The sequence below is a fragment of the Crocodylus siamensis genome, chromosome 1 (genome assembly GCF_052110815.1).
Source record: "Crocodylus siamensis isolate JL-2025a chromosome 1, ASM5211081v1, whole genome shotgun sequence".
Classification (NCBI taxonomy): Eukaryota; Metazoa; Chordata; order Crocodylia; family Crocodylidae; genus Crocodylus; species Crocodylus siamensis.
In genome coordinates, this window is record NC_143395.1 from 139,166,327 (window position 1) to 139,172,326 (window position 6,000).

General features: G+C 47.8%; 1 protein-coding gene across 9 annotated transcripts in view; it reads right to left on the reverse strand.

Annotated features, from left to right (window-relative positions):
• Positions 1-787, reverse strand: part of SIPA1L2 (signal induced proliferation associated 1 like 2) — a 258,723-nt gene extending 257,936 nt beyond the window's left edge. For 8 of the 9 annotated variants that reach the window (XM_090044154.1, XM_090044128.1, XM_090044110.1 and 5 more), the window contains exon 1: positions 723-787. The gene's annotated coding sequence lies outside the window, so the exon portion shown is untranslated. The remainder of the gene's footprint in view (positions 1-722) is intronic. The other variant, XM_090044101.1, reaches the window with a different exon arrangement.
• Between the last annotated feature and the right edge of the window lie 5,213 nt (positions 788-6,000).

Sequence of the window (6,000 nt, forward strand, 5' to 3'; positions counted from 1 at the left end):
TCAAAAAAAATAAAAAAAGCCAGCTTCCTACACTAGCCAGAGCAGGCAGGACACCAGGATGGAGAGAGAGAAGCAGCGGGAAGCGCCAAATAACAAGTGAAAAAAAAAGGACTTCCCGAGCCGGCTGGGAAGTCCTGCCAGGGCCCGTGCAGGAGGCAGCTGGAGCACGGGGAGGGGAGAAGAGAGGGGCAGAGGCGGGCAGGGACGTGAGCCCGCGGGCAGCGCCCATCCCTGGGCCAAGCCGGCCATCTAGCGTCGAGCTGCAGAAGTGAAGGCGCACACAAAAGAGGGAAGAAAGAGGCAGGCGGGCGGGTTTACATAAGCCATCCCCCTCCTCCTCCTCCTCCTCCCCAACTTTGCCGGGCTCCCGCACCGCGCTCCCCCTCACAGCCCTGGCCCTGCCCGGGGCCCGGCCCCAGCCCCAGCCCCCGGCACCCCCGCCCCGCCCCTGCTCGGGGAAGGACACAAAGTTGGCGGAGCGGCGCCGGCGGAAACCGCGCACCTGGAGGTCCTGCCCCGCACCGGCTGCCACCTGCCCCCCACCACCGGGACAGGTTCCCCCGCCCCGGGACGCTGCAACTCCCACGCACTGGGGTCCTCCCTTGCAACTCCCCACCTCCCAACGTACTGGGGTCTCCCTTTGCAAGTCCCCTTGCACTGGGGTCCTTCCGTGCAACCCGCTCCCCACGCACTGGTGCAGCCGGAGCCGCCGCGAGCTTTACCTGCCGCGCGCCGCCCATCGCCCCGGCCCAGCCCGGCCCGCGTCTCCCGCTGCTGCCGCCCGGCGCGAGCAGGGAGGGAGAGGGGGGCCAGCGCGACCCGCCGCCGCACGCTCACTCGCCCTCTGTCTCTCACTCTCTGCCTGTCTCCCCAACACGCGCGCTCCAGCTCCTCCCTCTGGCCCCGCCCCACTCCCCGCCCTCAGCGGTTTCCTCACCCGCCGTTAGAAGCCGGCGCAGCCACTTGCCCGCGGCGAAGCCACGCCTACCTGCCCTTGGCCCCGCCCCTCGTGGAATGGCGGCAAGGAGGGGGTGCTGAAGAGCCGTGGGGGGGGTCTTGTTGGGGGGACCTGGGCAGGAGGGTGCTCGGATGTAGTTGGGCAAGCCCCAGGAGGACTCCAGTGGAGGGCAGTGAAAATGGTGAGGGGGCTGGGGGGCAGGGCTCCATTTGAGGGGCTAAGGGAACTGGGCTTATTTAGTCTGCGGAAGAGGAGACTGAGGGGGGAAATTTAATAGCAGCCTTCAAATCGGTGAAGGGGGTTCAAAAGAGGATGGAGCTGAACTGTTCTCAGTGGTGGCGGATGGCAGAACAAGGAGCAATGGTCTCCAGTTGCAGCAAGGGGAGTTTAGGTTAGATGTTAGGAAGAATTTTTTCACTGGAGCAGGTTCCCCAGATACATGGTAGACTCTCCATCCTTGGAGGTTTTTAAGACCCGGCTAGACAAAGCTTTGGCTGGGATGAGCTGTTTGGGGATGGTCCTGCTTGGCACAGGGAGTTGGACTAGATGAGCTCCTGAGGTCCCTTCCAACCCTAATTTTCAAGGATTCATCCCTGCACCAGAAAGCCAAAGGGAATCTGTCAGGCCCTTGATGCTGCAATCTCAACTGGCCTCTCCTTAAAGACCCTGGGCAACTCTGCCAAAGCCCACCTCTAGGCTCTCCTCTCCCTTCCACCCTCCTCCTATGTCCATGCCATGGCCTCCTATTCCAATTTTCTGTGCCATAGGGCACTGAACGACCTTCCAGTCCCAGATTCCAAGGTATCTGAATGAGACCAGGGTGGGTAAGTCCCATTTCTTCTGGGAGCCCGACAGGAGAGCACTAACTATAGATAGCCAGGAATAAGCACTGGTGGCACTCCAAAGACCCAGTTAAAAAAAATAATAAGCCTCCATGAATGACATGCATATGCAAGTAGAAGTGACATTCATGTGGAGTAAGGAGCTGTGACAACCCCAGGCTGTGCTGTTGGAAAACGTTTGGTTTTTTGCTGCTGGTAGTCCACGTCACAGTATCAGTCTGGTGTAATAGCTGATTCAATCAACATCTGTTTTTTACTTTGACAAAGAAACCACCCTGAATTTCCCCACTTTTATTATCAGGATCAGTTAAGACAAAATGCCAAATGTGCCATCATGAAGCCAACCTAGATGAGGGTCCAAAATAAGTATGAGGTTAACTTTCATCAAGATCCTTGCTGTGATATTTTCTCATCAGCTACTTCAAACAACAAGGCCTGCAATATCTTTTAAACAAAAAACAAATCAACCAACCAACCAACCCAAAAAAAAAACAAAAAAAAAAAACACAGAGAACATACAGAAGCAAACCCACTGTGCTACCTTTTTTCCTGTCTCTGTGTATGTAACTTTCTGGTTGTACCAGTCTCAGGCCTTGCAAGCAGGCTGCGTGTTGACATTTACAAGTATCCTGCTGTCTTGTAAAATTCAATTTACTGCCTACCCTTCCTATAGGAACAGAGCAAAAGGGAATAGTAAAGAAGAAATAACACATGTACTCCCATCATTCAAAAGACACATGGTAGTTCACATTGCAGTTTCTTAGCCTTCATCATCCTTTTTAGATTGTTTTAATATCAGAAATATATCCCTAGCCTCTCATTCAGTAGATTGAACACAGAAAGCATGTGAACAGAGGGGAAAACAAAACAGATGCACGATTTACTCCCAAGCACTGACAAACGGTATGTAAATTACTTAGTATTTGGATTCCTTTTTGAATATTATTATTTTTAGCTGAAGTGACTATTGCGGCTTAAGCAACGGAAGGTTTGTCTATCAAAACAAGAAAGAGGAACAAAGAAACTCGGAGAAAAAAAAAACCAGCAAGTGAAACAACAAGGTTCTCCATTATGACCATTTGATAAACACTCTCTTTCTTGGAAGTATAATTCCTCTAAAACCCTGGCTAACCCAGGAAATCTCACATCAAGAGAAACAATTCTCAACCCAGAGAATTAAGATAGATTTAAATGAAAGACAAAGCACAGTCTGCAGCATTCGCTGCAATTTTGTTCTAGCCCATAGTCTCATTACTGTAGTGTTTTGGCTACTTATACCTCTGAGTCTCACTCTGAAAACCAAGTGCCTCTCTAGAGTTTAAGCTCTTTATAACAGTTATTCAGTTCTTGTTCCTTGTGGCTCTTGCTGTCACTCAGTTTCCTGATCTAAGGGAAAAGTTATGGCACCAAAAAAAAGACTCTTTTTCAGTCCATCCTAATATCCCCTCAAGAAGTTCCCTCAATCCCTTTACAGTTTTCCTCCCCTTATTTGCTCCTCTTCAGCCTCCACCTCCCCCACTCAGATTTTCCACTTGTTGGTCCTTTTGGCTCAGGACTGAAAGTTCTCAACATCCCATCATTACTGTTCCCAGTTTGACAAATGTACATTAATACTAAGTCATGAAAAATGGTCTCTGGCAAATTTGTTCTCAAGCTACAGCACAATTTGACCAAGAATTTGTTTCCCACAATCTTGCCAGTCTGAGAACAAGAGGCTAAAAGGTCTCATAGTTGGATTCTCCACTAGGGCTGGTGCAATTTGTTTCATTGGATGTCTAACCTTCTCACACACACACACATTTCATATATGACTGCTGCATGGAGCAAGGAAAGTTAGGAGCAGCACTATATAGACAAGCCTTGACCAGGAATGTGCTGTCTCTACAAACCTCCACTAGGTGTCCTCTATCAATTGCTGGGCTGTATTAGAAATACAGTACTATATTCAGGCAATCTCCCTATAGGATTTTAAGTTTTCTCTAGCTTTGTTTTGCTTAACTTGTCTAGCTAAATGACTCATCCTACTGTGGCTAGTTTTATTTTTTTCCCCCTGCCTACTACGTCCCAGTGTTGCTGAACTGTTGTTTTACAAGTGTGGCTATTTTACATGTAAAATATTTTGAATCTGATATAGTGATATGCTGACATATCATAACAAACAGCACTGTTACATCCTCTAAGCTAAAAACAGCATTTGACATCTGCTTGGTGAGTTCTTTTTATAAGATGTATTTCATAAAGCTTCTTGGATACGGAACAATTTTTCCAACAATATTTACTGTTTCACCTATCTTCTCAAAAGGAACAATATGCTAAGGAAAATTGATTGAAAGTTCAAGGTTTCCTATAAGTTCAGGGGCATTTCTATATCCTTCATAGCTATGTTATGAAATCCTTACAAGTATGCACCTTGTGGCCTTACTATTAACTCCTTTCCTGCACTTAAAAGTTAAATGAATTCCTCCCCCCCACCCACCCTCAACCTCTGCAGAGAAGAAATACAAGGTCAATATGCCATTTAAAGTCTACTTTATAAGCCTTTAATTTGATTTGAGAGGTCCCTAGGCCTTGTGGTAGCACTGTGAAAATGAGGGAAGTTTCACTTTTAAAAAGCCTACCTAATATACCAGTGCAACCAGGTAAAAATATTTGTTAGCTTACTGAATGTGATAAATGGCAGGAACATGGTATATTAGCAGGTGTGATAAGATGCATGCAGTGTACTGGGTGTGCTTAGGCTGTTTTCCTAAAATACCACATTACCTGCAACTTGTCAAGGTCCAATAAACAGCTGTTGTCATACAGTAAATGCTATGGTGTCACAACAATCTGAGATCTGAACTCTTGCTGGAAGCCTTTTTTTTCCCCCCCCCCTCTTTCTCTCTCCCTCTCTCATGTAGTATCACCTCATTTTTCTGCCAGGCTACCATCTGTATGCCCTCAGGGAGTCAACAGAACAACAACAAAGGAAAGGAGACAGAGTACAGGTGAGAAGAAGTAAACAGGAGCTGCTTGCATTAACAAGGATCCATTCAAGGAGGAGGAAGAGAAAGAGGGTGAAAATGCCCAGTCCTAGCAAAACCTAAAAATGGAAAGTGTAACTAGAGAAGGACAAGGTTACATGGAAGGGGGCTGAGTTTCCTTTGACTTCCAGATCAACCCTAATGGGATCTATTTTACTAGAATTTTGCCAGCAAGGGTACCTCTCCTGTCATAACACTTGGGATATACAAAAACCAAATGTTATCATCTCTTCAAATGTCTACTCCCACCTCACTTTCAAATCAGCACCAACATAACATGCTTCCCCAAGTACTCACATATGGAGCTCAGATTCAGAATCTGCTAACCTACTGGTGGTTCAAAAATCCCATACAGGTTGATTTAAAGCAGGGGTGTCTAAACATATGGCCTGTGAATCAGATCTGGCCCGTGGATGTCAGAATGACCCCACATGCTACGGGTATCCAAGTAAAACGGGTAAATAAATAAATATCAGCCACAAGATTACAGAACTATTTAGAAAGGTCACACCCCCAACACATTTCCTCTGATATTGGTCCATATTTTCTTATGCATTCAATGAAAGTGAAATCCACAGAAGTACAGAAGACTCATAGAAGACCCTATGCATAATCTGAACCTCTCCATCTTGGGGTGGAGGGACTTCTGGGCAGAGAAGATGCAAACACAATGGCTTTCATATACATATACACCAGTCACTCTCTCTTTGGGCCACTCCAACACAACCCAGTGTAAAAGGTAACACTGGCAGAGATCAAGAAGAGCCACAGGAATCAATACTGTTTTTACTAGAATCCAATACCAAGTTTTTTCCTTCAATCAGCATGGGGTGAGGGGCAGGGAAGCCTCTCACCTTGGATTTGAGTATTGGCCTGAGGCAGGCGACAGCTCAGCTTTGGTCTCAGCCCCAGGTTGGGGGCTGAAATGAGAGCTGAGATGCTGCCTGCTCCAAGCTGGGATTGGCAACAGAGAGGGCACGCAGCTGGGAGAGCATGGGGAAGATCGCAGGGTGGGGATGAGGCAACGGAGGAGACCATTATGTGGCTATGGGGGATCACCCAGGAGAACTTGCAGCCTGTCCCCACCAACTTCCCCTTCCCACCTTTACCTTCTACTCTGACTCCCAGTCCCTTCAACCCTGACCTGGCCCAACCAAGTGCTGCTGGCACTTCTCCC